This window comes from Electrophorus electricus, chromosome 20, assembly GCF_013358815.1.
Source record: "Electrophorus electricus isolate fEleEle1 chromosome 20, fEleEle1.pri, whole genome shotgun sequence".
Taxonomy (NCBI): Eukaryota; Metazoa; Chordata; class Actinopteri; order Gymnotiformes; family Gymnotidae; genus Electrophorus; species Electrophorus electricus.
In genome coordinates, this window is record NC_049554.1 from 14,945,838 (window position 1) to 14,966,830 (window position 20,993).

Consider the following 20,993-nt stretch of genomic DNA (forward strand, 5'->3'; position numbering starts at 1 on the left):
GTGTTTGGGCCACTCCTTGTGCGTGCGGCGCCACGGCAAAAGCTCTGGCGCTATCCGGAGATGATTAAGACCCAAATACTTTGTTTTACAGCCCTCTGGATGTTTTTTCACGATATTTTTCCGAGCGCCAAAGCTTGTAGTCAGTCAAGCCTGTGTCACTTTGACCATATTAAGACAACTCAGGATGTCACTTTACCAATTTGAGACATTATTGAATCCGATTGATCATTGAGATGGATGATACAGTGTCACTAGTTACTACTACACCTTACACATTACCAACTAGTGTGTGTCTTTCAGCAGTGTAATACGTCTCTGACTGCAGATGGAGGTGACGATCCTCACTAAAATGCAGGCTGTGTTCTATCGCCCATGGAGGAAATAAAAGACTTGCAGTTTAAGTATTATGGGCATAAAGACCTGTCTCCCTAGCCGGATGCCGTGCCCCTGACCCCAAAACTCCCACCCACCCCCAGCTGGAGACATTTATCATTAGCATTTTCAAATTTCCTATCAAGAAAAGTGGGAGTGCTTTGGAGTCTGTAACGGGAACAGTAACCGGACCCAAGAAAAGTTTTGATTCAGGGTCTGGAATTTTGTCTTTAGCTAAAGCTCTGGAATCCATGCTGGGATGTGCAGAGGTGGGATTCTTGGGAATGCTCAGAGTGTCCTTCTTCCGGTCAGTTTGAACGTGATGGTCCTGCTGACTGTACCCTTGTTGCTATGGCAGAGCCATAGGCTGTAATTTTGCAGGACTGTTTACAGAGATGGTGGTGAGCTTTCATGACTTTAGTCGTAAACAGCTTGTTGGATCTTAATCCAGAATTGTGGTTGATTTCACCGGGTAATGTGGGTGTATAGATGAAAGGTTTGTTCCTGGTTTGTTCTGTTAGGTGCATTATGAAACATTATGAAGAACTGTCATTAAGACCAGAGAACAGGGCTGTCAGTATAGTCAGAGCACACACAGACTCACCAGCAAACAGCTTAATGAGTAATGGTGTGGCTTGGTGTGGTCTGCTTTGCTTTGCTTTGCTTTGGTTTTGGCTATGGTGTGGTTTGGTTTTTGGTACTTGACTTATAATCAGAAGATTGCTGGTTCAAGTCCCACCACTGCCAAGTTGCCACTGTTGGGCCCCTGAGCAAGACCCTTAACCCTCAATTGTTCAAGTTGTATTCAGTCATAATTGTAAGTTGCTTTGGATAAAAGTGTCAGCGTCAGCTGGTTTGCTTTTGTTTGCTTTGCTTTGGTCTGGTTTACTTTGCTTTGCTTTGCTTTGCTTTAGTTTTGGCCATGGTTGGGTTTTGTTTGGCTTGGTTTCGTCTGGTTTGCTTTTGTCTGGTTTGCTTTGCTTTGCTTTGGTCTGGTTTGCTTTGCTTTGCTTTGCTTTGGTTTTGGCCATGGTTGGGTTTTGTTTGGTTTGGTTGGTCTGGTTTGCTTTTCCACTTGCTTGCACCTCTGAGTGTCATTTAAATCTGACAACAACATAAGACATCCCTAACACTCGAAGGGATGTCTTATACTCCACACTTATTAAAGTGTGCAGAACTAATGTTCATTTGAAAGGAAACCGGCCCAAGAGGTTAAACATGGGAATTTCTCAGGGCGTGTTGCAGGTTGAGGGCATGGCCAGTCTAGCAGCAGAGGGCGGGATGAGAGGTTTCCATTGCATGAGTGTCACAGAACGCTCGCCTCCTGCGAGTCACGTGGTTCGGGCCACCACGTGCAGTAGGAGGACTGTCTTATCTGTAACCACACCTGCACACACCTGCACCTCGTTCGTCTTAATGTATATAAACCGGTGTTAAAGTGTGCAGGGTTTTGGTTATTGTCGGCATAATGTCTAAATGTAATGTGTTTCTGTTAGATGTATTCTTGTGTATCATTTTTGTTTAGTGTTAACCATTTCATGTTTCTTGTCTGTGATAAGTGCGAGTGCTTTTGTGCCTTTAAATGTTAATAAATGTTCGTCCCAGTTGGAGGAGTCTGCGCGTCCAGCCCCTCGCCCTACGGCACTCAGGCCACTGCACGTTACAATGAGCGCTGGTGTGTTTGTTTCTCAAGGCCAACAGACCTTTTCCTCTTCAAAAAGTCCAAAGTCACTGATGTGCTTTGCACACACAGCCTTGCACCAGTGCGTACCTTGAAAGTGTGTAGTGTAACCATAAGCTACTCACCCCAGACTCCCTGACAGCATGCTGGAGTCATAAGTGCTACACTATATAAGGCTTTGAAGCGTCACACTGAAGCAAATCTGCCACTGTGTGGTGTCAACAAACAGCCAGGATTCTCTGCGCTGAGGATGTTTGTGTTTATGTTTGTGTTTGTGTTTATGCCCGTCTGCCCTGCGGAAGCAGAGGGTCCCTCCTCAGCAAGGTGTAGCTGGCCGGATGGAGCTGTCACTGGTGCATCGTAAGTCTGATATGTACGCTCAGCCCGTATGATCAAAGATCCTTTGATTCGTTCATGCTGTTTGGTGTGCAGGTTGCAGTCTGATAATATGATTAATGCAAAGATACAACTGAATGAAAGTGCAGAAAGAAACTGTTTAGCAAACTGTTTGTCTATTTAATATAATTGTTCATGAGCTATTTGTCTATTTAATATAATTTACTGAATTGGAAATGTTGTGAGTCCATCCTTCATAAGTGAATCGTTTCTCTGGAAAGAGAATGCCCCTGTGATCCAGAGGAAATAACTTACACACCTGTTCATTTCCTCATGTTAAAGTCCCTGCAGCCAAAAACCATTTAGAATGCATTAAGTGCCAGACCTCATTAATTTCCAGCCTTTCATGGACTTTGCTGAGCATCAGCCAGACATGGCACCCCCTGTGTGCCAGTGGCTCAGGACTTTTTAAGTACTCCCATGGCCTGCGTGATTTATTCTGATTTTATGATCTGTCCCTAATTCAGCCCATGTTCCCAGGCTCCCTCTTTGATGTTCCACTTCCCTGCATTATTGTAATGGGACTGCGTTTATTCTGTGGAGTGAGAACTGCTCCCGAGAGTATCAGGTTGTTTACGCCCTGAGGATTTTTGCCGGATTGGATTTCAGTGGGAGTTTATCCCCACTCCATTTAGAGGAAGAGTGCTCTCGTCGGATCAGGAACCTCTGGGTCAATCCCATAAGCCACCATGAAGTTTCAAGCACTCGTTAAACCAAAGGTACAACGTGCAGAGATCTCTAGACTCTGTTTATCTTTTTTTTTAATTACCTGGATGTTTTATGTGTTAACCCTTCAGGTTGAAGTTTTTAAAGACAGCGCCCTGTAATAATTAAATTTGCTGAAATATTCTGCAGAAATATGTGAAGCTCTTAAACCAAGCACGGACTCAAGGTCAGTCTGAACTGAAGGACTGTATCAAACCCGAAGTCAGAGTGATGATCCAACGAGTTACCACTTTAAAGTGATTAGTTCTTACACTCAGGACTGCTGATCTCCTTTCATTTGACGGTACTGTCATGAATCGCTGCAGGAGCTGTACACGGTGTTGCGTGTTTCCAATAGCTGAACCTTTCATAAGTTTTCTTGTCGGATAGTAGGTGCATCCATCAGCCCCCCCGCCTTCCTCCACCCTCTCTTTCACCGTTCCACTGTGTCCCACGGCGTTCCGGACTCGCACCAGAGGCCTGGGACGCATGCTTGGAAGGTCCTCTGTTGTGGTGAATACCTCCCCTCCCCCACCTCGCCCTCTCATGAGCGACTGGAAGTTATTAGGAAAATGAGGCCACTGAGAGGACTAGACGAGTCTTTTGTTGAAAGATGACAGTGATTTCAGCCTCATCTTTCAAGCTGTAGCTCTTTCCCCACACCATCAAATTAAACACAAATGTGTTAGCACACAGACGTGCACGTGTTACGAGAGAGGCAGTGAGCGTGAACGCATGGCATGCTAGGAGACCGCTGTTTTCACCGAGAAGATCATACTGCTTTATCTAATGGTATTACATGCTGCATGAACCTAATTCTACTTTACCACAGTATGTGTTACCAAGGACAGACAAACTATCCCTATCCAATGACATGGAAATGTGAGACGATCAGACTGATCCAAGATGCCTTTTATGTTAAGCTAGTATGCGGCTTGGACTCAGTGGTGTGATTCAGTGAGGCAACGTGTCAGTTCATGGACGTGTTGGGAGATACAGTTCCAGTTGTGTCCAGTTTAACACGGGGGGGGGGGGGGGGGGGGGGGGGGTCAGAGTTCTCTATTGATGCAAATTGCATGACAGATTCATCAGGATTTTGGCTCAAATTGGGCCAATTAGTAAAATAATCTTTTATGAAGATGTCCATGTGCTTATTATTACTACATCAAGGAATGAATAAATAAATAAATAACAGCAAAAACATTTAGGAAGTCACAATTTTGAAGAGACAATTATACATTTTTTATGAATTTTCAACACATTGTTTGGAGTAAGTAAAAGGTTCTCTTGGGGTTTGGTCTAAGTATTCACTATAGTTTGCATTGTTAGTCTTGAAGCCCCTCGTCAAAACAAGAGATGTAACAGATGATCTTAGCTGACTGTACATTCAACACAGATTTGGTATTTCTTGGTTTCCTTGGGTAAGAGATTGGGATAATTGGGATTATTGGTTTGGTATTATTAGGATTATTGGATTGGGATTATTGTCCTAGGATGTTCTCAGACTAGACTTTTCCCCCTGTACCACTTTCTCTGCATGTCTGGAACATTTGGTCAAGTGTGAAATTTACTTTCAAGCTCGGAGTGGTCCAGAGATCTGACCTTCTCTTCGTGAGAACACTGATGTGGTCCACTGCACATGTGCAAACTCGCCACTCCTGGCATTGCATGTGGGCTTTCCTGATTGGTTCATTTTGTAAGGTGCCTGCTTCACTTTTCAGGTTTAGCAGTGCACAGGGAAATGCCATGTGTCCAAAAATCACTGTTTCACCACTGGAATGTTCATAGCCAAGGAAACTTTTTTAAAAAAGTAAACAGATGAAGGTAGTGCCAAGCACAGTAAATGGATGAAGGTAGTGCCAAGCACAGTAAACAGATGAACCCAGATCTTAGCGACATATGGAATCAATCCATATGTAATCAGTCTATTGTTCCATGATCAATGGATCCATGATCAATGGATCCATGGAATTCTTCTGTGTGAAAGCAAACCAGCCCCGCCACCAAACAAGCCCGGAACTGGACCCGCGTCCTGGGACTTGAATGTTCAGGACAAGTGTGGAAACACCTTAGGAACATGTGTGGCTCCTCCTAGCTGACAGATGAAATGACTCGTTATTGTCAAATGATATTGGGCTACTTGTCTGTAGTTTACATAATGTGGTAAAATCGAACAGATCTCAGGTGATAATAATAACAATCAGGTGTAGGCTCTGTTCCCCACTGTTAAAACTGTGGAGGTTTGTACGGGTCACAGAGGGGGAGAAGAATGGGGAAAACACTTTTAAACACCACATCTTTCCAGACCTCAGGCTGCAAGTATGTGGGAAGCTACGTGGAATGCCACAGCACAGCCCACTGTAAAGACAAGCTTCGCACGACCTCTCCCCCCGGCTCCGGTCCGGACTTCATTGTCTCGGAATGTTTTATTCTCGCGCAGGCGTTAAAACCTGCCTGACTTCCCACATCACTCCGAATCTTCTGTGCCTCAGTTTCTCCTAACCTGGTTCACCACTTCGTGATGATTATCAGAAGGCTTTCGAACACAGAGGCTGCAAGTGGATGTGCAATTAACAGGTTCAGTAAAAGAGTAGATGCACTGATCCTGGGTCAGAATCAATTAATGGTAGATTAGAACTTGAACAACTTTGCTCGTTGCTTGTTGTGGTCCAGTAAAAATCAAGCGTTGACTTTTATTTCCATATTCAGAGCCTGTGTATAATTTCAAAGCTTGTACTGTTAAACAGAGGCTTATATTCGTCACACGTTTAAAGTTGAAAGTCGTGCGATTCAAAACCACCACTCCAAGCAGCTATGAAGCACTTTGTTACTTTTAGTGTTATCAGATATGACTCGCTGACGCGATAAAATTGACAGATCTTAAAATGGAGATTTTCTCCACAGTAAATCACACGGGATGTTACTGTCCTCAGAAGGGGTTAATTCACATGTCTTTCTGCCTTCTCTAACACATGTTTAGTTGCCCCATTTAGTTGTATTAATTGTCCCTAGCCCTTGATATTAGGAATTATTACTGCCTGGGGTGAAGTTTCTAGAGGGCTGAATCGGTCTTCGATTAGAGCCAGATGCCCCCCGAGCACGGCTTGATACCCTCCCGACATCATAAACGGAGGGTGTAGCTCGTTATGATGGGGTAATTTATCTCATTTATCACATGGCTGATAGATAAAGACCACCAGGAAGACCACATGCTGGACAAGCACTTCATTCCCATATATCAGGACACACAACCTGTTATTGTTTGTCAAACTAACATCTGAGAAAATACCAGTGAACAACAGACTGCATCACACACATTTATTAAACTCCTGAAGATACTGTGTTCTTTATATTAGTCTGCAAAATCTACAAAGTCTATTTAAATATTTAAAATAGTTCATAATTTCGGTTTTTGGATTTAATGTAACCTGCAGTACTTTGAACAATGATCCGGGAGAGTTGAACAGGTTTGAAAAGGTCCTGAGTACTTGTCTGTGTGCTTACCGATGTCTTCTCTCTCCACAGTCGCAGCCGCACTTTGGGTGGAACAGCTGTGACACTCACAGCAGTCGGAGGAACTCTAAAGATCCTTCTGACATGTACAAGAAACAACAGAAAAAGATGAACCCAGATAACATTCCAGCACATGTTGGTCATTCATTTCCATGTGGGTCATTTCTACATGTGGAGGAGTTGAGGTGGGAGTTGTACTGTCTTTAACAAGCCCATCAAGCCAGTTTATGGAAGATAATAAATGCCGTATATCTTAAACACTGGCACTTTTCCTTATGATTTGTACTAGGACTCACACTGCCCTCTTCCCTTCCTAGGCAAAGACACACACACACACACACACACCTACTAACACACACACACACCCACATCCACACACACACACACACACACACACACACACACACACACAGACAGACGCGCACTAACACACACATACACACACACACACACTAACACACACACAGACCCACTAACACACACACACACCCACACACACACTAACACACACACACACACACTAACACACACACCCACACCCACTAACACACACCCACACACACACACTAACACACACACACACACTAACACGCACACACCCACTAACAAACACATACACACACACACACTAACACCCACACACACACTAACACCCACACACACCCACTAACACACACACACACTAACACACACACACACACACTAACACACACACACTAACACACACTAACACACACACACTAACCCACACACACACACACACTAACACGCACACACCCACTAACAAACACATACACACACACACTAACACACACACACACTAACACCCACACACCCACACACACACACCCACTAACACACACACACACACACTAACACACACACACTAACACACACATACACACACACACACACACTAACACACACACAGACCCACTAACACACACACACACCCACACACACACTAACACACACACACACACTAACACACACACCCACACCCATTAACACACACACACACACCCACACACACCCCCACACACACACTAACACACACACCCACACCCACTAACACACACACACACTAACACACACACACACACTAACACACACACACTAACACACACACCCACGCCCACTAACAAACACATACACACACACTAACACACACACACTAACACACACACATACACACACACTAACACACACACACACTTACTAACACACACACACCCATACACACACCCACTAACACACACACACCTACTAACACACACACACCCATTAATACACACACACACACACTAACACACACATACACACACACACACACTAACACACACACACACACACCCACTAACACACACACACACACTAACACACACATACACACACACTAACACACACACACACACTAACACACAACCACACACACACACACACTACTATACACACACACACTAACACACACACACCTACTAACACACACACACACACACACACTAACACACCCACACCCATACACATACACCCACTAACACACACACAGACACTAACAAATACATACACACACACACTAACACACACACCTGCGTGCACACCCACTAACACACACACACACACACACACAGACACTAACAAATACATACACACACACACACTAACACACACACCTGCGTGCACACCCACTAACACGCACACACCCACACACACACACCCACTATCAAACACATACACACACACACACACACACACACTAACGTACACACACACCTACTAACACACACATACCCACTAACACACACACACACCCACACCCACACACCCACTAACAAACACATACACACACACACACTCACTCACTAACACACACACACTAGCACGTACTTGCACATATTAAATGAATGTTTGAGGTGTTCCAGAACCACAGAGACAGACTTCAGCAATATACAGCCTTAAAGAGGCAGTGGGCTCTGTGCCACAGACTTTTATTGCGGCTGTGTTAAAGAGAATGACTCCAGATATCGGCTCTCCTCTTAGGATGAGCTTTTAAGGAGCAGGAGATGTAATGTGATGGTCTGTCTCCAGATGACCACTTACAGGGGTCAAACACAGCAGGCTGGGCCCACACTGGGGTCACAGGAGAGTTCCTGCACTGATCCGGCAGTCAGTACTGGTCTCTGCACAAGAGATTAATTTCAGTTTAGTGACTAAATCAATGCAATCAGCAATCACAAGTGTAAGGCTCATACTGCAGTGATTAGCAATGCTCCATAATTTAAGGATCCATTAATAAATAAAGAAAATGTTATCTTATCTTAGTTGTAAACTGTAGTAGAAGACTGTTGTTGTAGACTAGTAACACACTATAGTTGGAGACTGGAGTAACACACTGTAGTTGGAGACTGCAGAAACACACTGTAGTTGGAGACTGTAGTAACACTACATTAACACACTGTAGTTGAAGGCTGTAGTTGGAGGCTGTATTAGCACACTGTACTTGCATAATGTAGTAACACACTGCAGTAACACACTAATTGGAGACTGTAGTAACACACTGTAGTTGGAGACTGTAGTAACACAGTGTAGTTTGAGACTGTAGTTCAAGACTGCAGTAACACACTGCAGTTCGAGACTGTAGTAACACACTACAGTAACACATTGTAGTTGAAGGCTGTAGTTTGAGACTGCAGTAACACACTGTACTTGGAGACTGTAGTAACACACAGCAGTAACACACTAGTTGGAGACTGTAGTAACACACTGTAGTTGGAGGCTGTAGTAGCACACTATAGTTGGAGACTGTAGTAACACACTGCAGTAACACACTGTAGTTGGAGACTGTAGTAACACACTGCAGTAACACAATGTAATTGTAGACTATAGTAGGAGACTGTTGTTGTAACACACTGTAGTTGGAGACTGTAGTTCAAGACTGCAGTAATACACTGTAGTTATAGTCTGTAGTAACACACTACAGTAACACACTGTAGTTGAAGGCTGTAGTTCGAGACTACAGTAACAAACTGTAGTTGGAGGCTGTAGTAACAGTGCAGTAACACACTAGTTGGAGACTGTAATAACACATTGTAGTTGAAGGCTGTAGTAATGCACTGTAGTTGGAGGCTGTAGTAGTACACTGTAGTTGGAGGCTGTAGTAGTAGTACACTGTAGTTGGAGACTGTAGTAACACACTGTAGTAACACACTGTAGTTGCAGACTATAGTAACACAATGTAGTTGGAGACTGTAGTAGCACACTGCAGTAACACTGTAGTTGTAGACTGTAGTAGAAGACTGTTGTAACACACTGTAGTTGAGACTGTAATTCAAGACTGCAGTAACACACTGTAGTTGAAGGCTGTATTTCAAGACTGCAGTAACACACTAGTTGGAGGCTGTAGTAACACACTGCAGTAACACACTGTAGTTGGAGACTGTAGTAACACACTGTAGTTGGAGGCTGTAGTAATACACTGTAGTTGGAGGCTGTAGTAACACAATGCAGTAACACACAGTAGTTGGAGACTGTAGTAATACACTGTAGTTGGAGGCTGTAGTTCGAGACTGTAGTAACACACTGTAGTTGGAGGCTGTAGTAATACATTGTAGTTGGAGGCTGTAGTAACACACTGTAGTTGGAAGCTGTAGTAGCACATGGTAGTTGGAGACTTTAGTAACACACTGTAGTAACACACTGTAGTTGGAGACTGTAGTAACACACTGTAGTTGGAGACTGCAGTAACACACTACAGTAACACACTGTAGTAGAAGGCTGTAGTTGGAGGCTGTAGCAACACAGTGTAGTTGGAGATTGTAATTGGAGACTGTAGTAACACACTGTAGTTCGAGACTGTAGTTCAAGACTGCAGTAACACACTGTAGTTCAAGACTGTAGTAACACACTACAGTAACACACTGTAGTTGAAGACTGTAGTTCGAGACTGCAGTAACACACTGTAGTTGGAGACTGTAGTAACACACAGCAGTAACACACTAGTTGGAAACTAGTAACAAACTGTAGTTGGAGGCTGTAGTAGCACACTCTAGTTGGAGACTGTAGTAACACACTGCAGTAACACACTGTAGTTGGAGGCTGTAGTAATACACTGTAGTTGGAGGCTGTAGTAGCACAATGTAGTTGGAAACTGTAGTAACACACTGTAGTTAGAGACTATAGTAACACGCTGTAGTTGGAGACTGCAGTAACACACTGTAGTTGGAGACTGTATTAACACACTAAAGTAACACACTGTAGTTGGAGGCTGTAGTAACACACTGTAGTTGGAGACTATAGTAACACACTGTAGTAACACACTAGTTGGAAACTAGTAACACACTGTAGTTGGAGGCTGTAGTAGTACACTCTAGTTGGGTGACTGTAGTAACACACTGCAGTAACACACTGCAGTAACACACTGTAGTTGGGGACTGTAGTAATACACTGTAGTTCGAGACTGTAGTTCAAGACTGCAGTAACACACTGTAGTTTGAGACTGTAGTAACACACTACAGTAACATACTGTAGTTGAAGGCTGTAGTAGCACACTGTATTGGAGACTGTAGTAACACACTGCAGTAACACACTGTAGTTGCAGACTGTAGTAACACACTGTAGTTGGAGACTGTAGTAACACACTGTAGTTCGAGACTGTAGTTCAAGACTGCAGTAACACACTGTAGTTTGAGACTGTAGTAACACACTACAGTAACACACTGTAGTTGAAGGCTGTAGTAGCACACTGTATTTGGAGACTGTAGTAACACACTGCAGTAACACACTGTAGTTGCAGACTGTAGTAACACACTGTAGTTGTAGACTGTAGTTCGAGACTGCAGTATCACACTGTAGTTGGAGGCTGTAGTAACACACTGTAGTTGGAGGCTGTAGTAACACACTGTAGTAGAAGACTGTTGTTGTAACACACTGTAGTTGGAGACTGCAGTTCAAGACTGCAGTAACACACTGTAGTTGTAGTCTGTAGTAACACACTACAGTAACACACTGTAGTTGAAGGCTGTAGTTCGAGACTGCAGTAACACACTGTAGCTGGAGGCTGTAGTAACACACTGTAGTTGGAGGCTGTAGAAACACACTGTAGTTCAAGACTGTAGTTGGAGACTGCAGTAACACACTGTAGTTGGAGACTGAAGTAACATACTACAGAAACACACTAGTTGGAGTCTGCAGTAACACACTGCACCTCTTCTGTTCTGCAGCCATGTTTCTGCGATCCAGGCAATGTGCAGACAGGTGAGGATGTTAAGATTGCAGTGATTAAACTGTTTATGGGATCTTCAAATGCGGCACTCTCATCACGGAGCTGTAAGCAATGTTCAAAGTCTTTATAAAAGCCTCCCACATGCAATTAGGAGGAAGACTGAGCTAATTTTGTTTTTGAACGAGTGTGCCAGTGTTTTGTTAGCTGTTTTTCATGAGCCAACTCTCAATTAAAGCCTCAAGACACTTGATTATAGGTAAAAATTACTTCTGATAGAATTTTACTATACCAAGCTGACTGAAGCGTTACCATTAAAAATAAATACGGTGCGGATATGGAGTGATTTTTGTTTTGTGTTTGTCCTCAAATCTGTTTTGATTGTTTATAATTAATCAGTGGAGTCATTAACATGTTTGGATACACTTTCACGCAGCAGTCTGGCGATTTACGTTAGGGCCATGTGTATGCACGTCGTATGTCCGCCCTGTATCATTAACCAAAGTCGAAACACGTCGCTCAGGCTGGGCCGCATACAAACCCTCCTGCTTGTCACTGCAGTCACTCTCCATCAAATGCACATCTCTTCTCTTCTCTTGTATTTCAGAGCGAACGCAGCTGCATGTTGAATGCTAATGTGCACTTGAGGAACGTGGAGTCGGTCGTGAGAAAACGGAGGCTTCGTGTTTTCAGCATGTGGAGGCGCGGTGCTCTCAGTCATGAACTGTAGGCTGTCCTCCAGTGCCAGAAATGTGGAAAACCAACAGAGCAAAAGGAATGGTGTGTCCAGTGACAGGGTGTGTGTTCCAGTGACAGGGTGTGTGTTCCAGACAAAGGGTGTGTGTTCCAGTGACAGGTTGTGTCTTCCAGTGACAGGGTGTGTGTGTTCCAGTGACAGGTTATGTGTTCCAGTGACAGAGTGTGTGTGTTCCAGTGACAGGTTATGTGTTCCAGTGCCAGGGTGTGTGTTCCAGTGACAGGGTGTGTGTTCCAGACAAAGGGTGTGTTCCAGACAGGTGTGTGTTCCAGTGACAGGGTGTGTGTTCCAGACAAAGGGTGTGTGTTCCAGTGACAGGGTGTGTGTTCCAGTGACAGAGTGTGTGTGTTCCAGTGACAGGTTATTTGTTCCAGTGACAGGGTGTGTTGTTCCAGTGACAGGGTGTGTGTGTTCCAGTGACAGGGTGTGTCTTCCAGTGACAGGGTGTGTGTTTTCCAGACAAAGGGTGTGTGTTCCAGTGACAGGTTATGTGTTCCAGTGACAGGGTGAGTGTTCCAGTGACAGGTTATTTGTTCCAGTGACAGGGTGTGTGTTCCAGTGACAGGGTGTGTGTGTTCTAGTGACAGGTTATGTGTTCCAGTGACAGGGTGTGTGTTCCAGACAAAGGGTGTGTGTTCCAGTGACAGGGTGTGTGTTCCAGTTGCAGAATGTGTTCCAGTTTGTTACAGAAATAAGAAAGCACTGGTTTGGGAGCCAGATCATATCCTCCACACGAACACAAACATGAAATGAGGATTTGCGGGGACAAGAACAGCAGAAAATGAAATGTTTTAAATGTGTATATAATATAATATAATATAATATAATATAATATAATATAATATAATATAATATTCACTTATAATCTCACTTGGTATGCTGTCCCATTTTCTATCAGTGCTGCTGGTTGGAGTGACGTGTTTTCAGTCCATCCACAATGACTGGTGAGCTTGCTAAGCCTAACTGTCATCCCCGATCTCCCACAGTACCTATGACCCTAGACGGCTTCCGCCAGCACCTTGTATGGGCTGATCCAAGCCCAGCGTAAGACTGGGCTTAAGCACATGGGTGATATCCTTTTTCGTCCAGCGCTGAGCTGAGTCCGACAGGGAGGCTCAGTTCTCACTGTGTCCCATCTGTCAGCTCGGAGACTGGCGGGGCTGATCTGGGCTGCCCCCGCACTTCAACCCGGGCGACGAAGTGTCACCGTGCCTCATTCCCTGAGCCTGGGACACTGTTCCTAGAGTCAGCGTGAGGCCCCAGAACCATGGCTGCCCCCGTCAGCTTCTGACAGCTCAGCGCAGCGGTACAGACACCTCACCACCATCATTATTCAACACATTGTTATTACAGAACAAACAAAAAGAGATTTTGGTTTGCTTGGCTTCATTGAAAGCATGCAAGCTTTTAAATCACAAAAGCACAAAAGAGTCTGGAGATACACACCCTACAATAGAAGCATTCACATGCAGTACACTCTAGACTTTCTGTCACTCTTAATAAAGATGAGCAAAAAATATCTAGGAGAAATGCCAACAATTATGACACATGTGTTTTTGTGTTTTACAATTAGTATCACAGTTTCATCACTTTGCAGTCATTTGGACGACTCATAACCGTGCAGGAAAGAGGTCGATTTCTGGAAGGCCTCTGACGTGTCTGCCATTCCTGCATCAAACCGAATTAGTCACAGTCCTTAATAGTGAGTTTCGTGAGAAGAGGATTCGTGCTTCTCTGGGCTTTTCCAGTACAGACGGTGCATGGCCTCGTTGTGATCAACGCCTTCATGGCCACATCTGCACATGTGCCTTTCCCAGACCCCGGCGGTCTTGAAACCACAGCCTCGCATCAGTGCCCTCTTGCGTTCCTGAGCCCAGCTTGCATCTTCATCACGAAACGCTTACAAGCTGTTGGCCAGCTCTGCTGACCTGTTTAGGCCATGACAAGCACTGGGAAAAGGGAACCAGGCACATCCAGGATGTGGACGTGAAGGTTTTACTCCATGCAGCATGTCTCCAAGCTACCTCTCTGATCTTATCGCCCCCATTCCCACTCCCCAAGCCCTACGATCTACTCATCAGATGGTCTTAGATGTTCCACGCTCCTTGTTGAGGTCTAAAGTGACTGGTCTTTCTCTGGGACTCCTCTAAAACTCCTGTTTTTCATCAAATCATCCCCCACACCAGACATTTTTCAGTAACATTTAAAATCCTCTTTCTTTTCTCAGACATTTGAAATCCCTCTGAAGATCTGGCTTTCACCAGCAGCTCTGTCTTGGTGCTTTCTGTCCTGTCATCAGTTGCTCTATTGTTTTTATTGTTTTTTAATGTCAAATTTTATTCTCACAGCTTGTTACTTTCTTATTTAAATCATTTTAGCTTGTTGTGCAGTTTTTAATCTTTCGTTGTGCTTGTTAATTCATTTCATTGATTTGTTGAAGTCCATGTTTCATTCTAGTTGATCTAATTGTGCAGTACTTTGGTTGACACCTGCTGTTTTTTTTTAAATGTACTATATAAATATTGAGTTGATTTTAATTTGACAGGGCATGTCAGTCTTTGAGCTCTTAAAGATTAGAGTTTCCCAGAGTTCTGTACAGTCTGGTCCTCAGCAGTAATGACAAGCATTCGATGTTTCTGTGGAATGCCTGCAGTAGGGTTGCCAAACTGCTGTGCGTGTAGACGCTTCATCTTTCACTGGGCTTTCATACTCTTACAAACCTGAATGCCGTGTTCCTGAGGTGTGATGGTGAAGTTGATGTGTTACAAATGTCTCTTGTTGGCTTTAGGTATGAAGTTCCTATTTAATGTAGTTCTTCCTTGAGGTTCTTCCCTAAATCTCTTAACATTTATTTCTGGTTTTGCTGGCAAGGCCAGGGCAACCTGACGAGCCACGAGACTGCAGCGCTCTTTCGCATGCACACCGCATGCCACTAAATCCACACCACTACATTCAACCCGATAACCTCAATCTCCATCTAGGTCCACCACGACCAAGTTCCCCATTCATCACTGTACCCTCAGCATGGCTGACTTTAAGGGTGGGTGTGCTCTGTGCCAGACGCCAGCTGGTGTTGAGATGTTTTATAAACCAAATCCCTTATCGCTATCCCTCTTTTCCACACATGGCTTCACCTGTGAGGGAGGTGAGAGAGCAGCAGCAGGTCTCACCTGGTCTCACATGGTCTCCCCTGGTCTCACCAGGGCCCAGTGAAGAAGTGTCGTCCTGCACGTATTGTTTACATCAGTCTGTTAGTTTGCCCCCAGCGGTCCAGCATCTGTTTTATCCGGGATTTTTTCACTCTCTTTTTATCCAAACAAGGCGAGCATGACCGAGTGACAGAGCACTGGAGTAAACAGAGCAAGTCAGGCAGAGCCACAGATGGAGAGAGAGAGGGAGAGAGAGAGAGAGAGAGAGAGAGAGAGAGGGAGACTGCCCACTGCTGTCTGTCTCCACATTAAACCATTATCGGTGTAAGTGGTATAACAGGTGAGTTCCTTTTGCTATATTGAACCGGTGTCATCTTGATAAAACCTTCCCTTCTGGATTTGAATTCACCTGAAGTGGCAGCAGATCTGGAGGACTTTGTTTAGAGCAGAGGTCAGAGGTCAGCTCTTCTGACCACTCCTGTTCTGTGTTTGCTCTTAGACTTATCAGGATGACTGGTAGACGTTTGTGGTTTACCATATTTTGTGGTACTTGTTTGGTGGGGGGGCAATAAATAACTTTTAGTTCAATTTGTGTTTAGTTTCTGTTTTAAAATTTCACTTTGAGGGCTATACTTGATGACAACTTCAAGAGGACTGGTTCAGACATACTGGTTCAGACATACTGGTTCAGAGGTACTGGTTCAGACGTACTGGTTCAGACATACTGGTTCAGACATACTGGTTCAGACGTACTGGTTCAGACGTACTGGTTCAGACGTACTGGTTCAGAGGTACAGACTGGTTCAGACGTACTGGTTCAGACATACTGGTTCAGACGTACTGGTTCAGAGGTACAGACTGGTTCAGACGTACTGGTTCAGACATACTGGTTCAGATGTACATACTGGTTCAGAAGTACAGACTGACCCCGAAAATGTTTCCCAAATTTTTCACCACCAGAGTAATTTGATCATTAAAATAAGCTGCGAGGCCTAATATCTTACAAATGCTTCACTGTGATGCTGTTTCCTGATCTGAGGGTTTCGTGGGCAGACAGAGACAGAGAGCATAAATGCCATCCCGTCCCCACGTGGCCGACTGTAAACAGGACTCTAGTGGGCCATGATGAGCATACACATTTATTACCAAATACACCACATATCTGAGTGCCTGAAAACTGTGTGATGTGAGCGGAAGTGGAAGACCAGAGCGCTGGACGTGACCCTGCAGTACCTACAGCTTAACCCAGCAGATGTTGGACAGGCATACCATGTTTTTCCCGGGAGCATTTCTGGTTTTACTGCAGACACTGGTACAGCCCATCTTGCAGCTCATGATCTGTGTGTCCTGTCTAACTGAGATACTCAGATGAACATTAGAGGGGGGAGGTTGTGAAAAAAGATGTTATGCATTGGTGTCCCGCTCCGAACACAGCTAAAGGCTGTTTCCTGTGCCAGGCCAAACCTCACGTCTGACAGCCTCACTGTGCCGAGGACAAGATCAGAGCAGGAAGTGTCCTAAACTCTTCACTGCTGTCTCACATATGCGAGACGCTGGCATACGGCTGGAAGAGCTGGCTGTCGTCCTTTTGCTAAACTGCTCAATGTCTCTCGTAAAACATTCCCATTTGTGTTTCGGTTTAGTAATGATAACGTGCTGCAACTATGGCAATACAATGTACAAAATGTACAAATCCTCCAGGGGGATATATGTGAGACCTAGATATATTAGGGGGATATAGGTGAGACCTAGATATATTAGGGGGATATAGGTGAGACCTAGATATATTAGGGAGATATAGGTGAGACCTAGATATATTAGGGAGATATAGGTGAGACCTAGATATATTAGGGGGATATATGTGAGACCTAGATATATTAGGGAGATATAGGTGACACCTAGATATATTAGGGAGATATAGGTGAGACCTAGATATATTAGGGAGATATAGGTGAGACCTAGCTATATTAGGGAGATATAGGTGAGACCTAGATATATTAGGGAGATATAGGTGAGACCTAGATATATTAGGTAACCCCATAAAGTGCATTAATCTTATGCACATTTTTTACACATTTTTTCCCAGTTGGCCTCCTGTTTCATGTCTCACATCCACACAAGGTCTGGTCACGATGCTAGCTAACACGCCTACTACATGTCCATCAAGCACAGAGTGATATTTATTGGCTTATCCCTTCACACACGATTCATTCACGCACATCCTGCCCATCCTGGAGGGCAGTGGAGACGTTTCAGCTCATGGGGACACTGGGGGGTCTAACTGGGGGAGCAGCCCGTAGTGCTGCAGATGAGCGAAGGTGAGACAGAGAGAGAAAGAGAGAGAGAATGTGAGACAAAGAATAATACAAAGCAAGAAAGAGCGAGTGGCCCTTTATTGATAACAGGTGGCCAAGAGTGCTGAGGCAGCAATGACAAACAGCTGTGATGCTACGCTTCCGCCAAGAGACCAGACACGGAGACACAAGAAGCCTCCACTGGCCAGCGTTTACCCTCCTGTCCCTGGACCCCTCCTGTAACTGGACCCTCCTGTAACTGGACCCTCCTGTAACTGGGACCTCCTGTAACTGGACCCTCCTGTCCCTGGACCCCTCCTGTAACTGGACCCTCCTGTAACTGGGACCTCCTGTAACTGGGACCTCCTGTAACTGGACCCTCCTGTCACTGGGACCTCCTGTAACTGGACCCTCCTGTAACTGGGCCCCTCCTGTCACTGGGACCTCCTGTCACTGGGACCTCCTGTAACTGGGACCTCCTGTCCCTGGGCCCCTCCTGTAACTGGGACCTCCTGTAACTGGGACCTCCTGTCCCTGGGCCCCTCCTGTAACTGAGACCTCCTCTAACTGGACCCTCCTGTAACTGGGCCCCTCCTGTAACTGGGACCTCCTGTAACTGGGCCCCTCCTGTAACTGGGACCTCCTGTAACTGGGCCCCTCCTGTAACTGGGCCCCTCCTGTCACTGGAACCCTCCTGTAACTGGGACCTCCTGTAACTGGGACCTCCTGTCCCTGGGCCCCTCCTGTAACTGGGACCTCCTGTAACTGGGACCTCCTGTAACTGGGAGCTTATCATTGGTAGATTCTGTTGGTCTTCTTGTCCTTATAGCCCTGGCAGGCCGTGCTCTGTGCTCTCAGGTCATTGGTGAAGTATATCTTGTTTAAAAATGCTGTGAGAAACAAAGCTGGGGCTTTGCAATTCTGCCTTCATATGTCATGCCAAAAGGGTTCCTCTCCAGTCCAGAGCTTGATAAAACTCTGTGAGATGGCGAGCACAAACAGAGGAGACTTTACACCTCTTGCCATCAATCAGGCCCAGAGAAGCTGCACATCTGCGTGTTACAGCTCTGAACGTAGGGAGGAAGGCAAACGCGATAAGGCCTCCAGTCACGTGTCACATCTCACGTGCGGTCGGCTTTCATCTGAACTCTGTTCGTCATCTGGTATTCAGAGACGTCTGGATGTTCGGGAAACAAATTTAAACTCTTAAAAATGATTTACTCCTTTTAAACAACTGATACATAAATATAACAATCTTTATAACATTCCTTAGAAATACTACAATCAACCATTTTCTGAGTGGTACTACCACCATTTCTCAAAGGAACCTGGGTGGGCCAGCCCTGGTTCAGCACTGCTGATGGAAACTACGTGCTCCTCAGTCTTCATACTGACACTGCAAACTTTCAAAAGTGTTGCTAGTCTTCAGCTCCACGCTAATTAAAACTTTCTTTCTCAGATGAGCTGCTCACTGGGAACACATGACATGACATAGTGAAAACCCAGCAGACACAGATCAGTTCCCTGAGCAACTCACCTGAGCTCACGGCAGCGATGCTGAGTGGGAGAATGCAGGAGTCACAGGGTACAGGAGGTGTTGCGCTCCTCCGTCACGCTTACAGAGCTCACCCCCATCAATACACCAGCGTGGAGTTCCGTCAGGGCAGCTGGGGAGGGGGATAGAGGCAAGGCAACTGCCCTTACCCTGCTACTCACACTAATGAAACTTTAACCATACACTCAGGGCCAGAGAGGAGGCACAGAAAGCCTCCCAGAGGGCCAGTGGCTTAGTCGGGACCTAGCCTCACCTCCCACACACACCCACACACAAGATGAAGAGATTGTTCATTTTTGTTCTTCATATCTTCATGTTATAAGTTGTTTTGTAGACCCTGGTACTTTCAGGTGGACGGATTCATAAGAGTTTTGTTAGAGTGTCAAACATATTTAACACCTGGACAAGTGAGTGAGGGCTAAGCAAAATGTAAGGCAAAAAGGAATTCAGTCTCAGTATCAGCATAAGAAATGAGTGGAATTACTGGTTAATTTCTTATGCTGTCAGCATGTATGTGTGTTCCACAGCCGTACCCTTGACTGAATGAACCTTGTGTTATTGAGTATACTTAGAATTTCCAGTCATTTAGTAATACTGACATAATTACATTAACAAAGTTAAGACATTAGGACTGATTCAGCACTGTTTTTCAACATTGCTTTGATTCAACGTTGTGATTTCAGCTTGTGTTCACCACTCCATTTCTTGTCGTGAAATCAACGTAATTCTTTAACATTTGAACGTATTTCCTCTGAAACCCATTACAACACCACCTGCCTGTGCCATGTTGAGTCCCGTGAGGACAGAAGCAGACTGGGAGCTTCTCCGTTTCCAGAACGTTCCCCAGGTCCATCCAAACCACAAGCGAGTCGCTGGATGACTGATGTCTGGATGGACGCGTAATTAAATGACCGTATCGCCCGTTTAACGCGAGCTGACACACTCATCCCTTCCAGCGGAGTCTCACAGCCTGTGGTGCTGGCACCTGTGTGCCAGCGCACCAGCCGGTAGTGAAAACGCTCTTGGCGCTAGACGGAGGTACAGCGCAGTAAATGGCAGGCTGTGTTTACCCAGGGCAGTAAACGCCACAGGGTAATGAAATGGCCCCGTGCCTAATTCTCACTGGGGAAATGAAACACGGCAGAGGCCCATTGGGACATTGCCGCATCAGTCATCTTGACTGGCAGGTAGCAAGCCAGGGTGAAGATGGAGGGTAATTACAGGGCAGTGAAAACGCCAGTGTTTTTCCATAGAGGCCTTCCTGTGTTCACACTGCAGTAACGAGGTCCACGGCCAGGATGTTTGCAGAATGTTAGTCACCTTCATAAAGCAGCTGGACTGCTGATAACTACA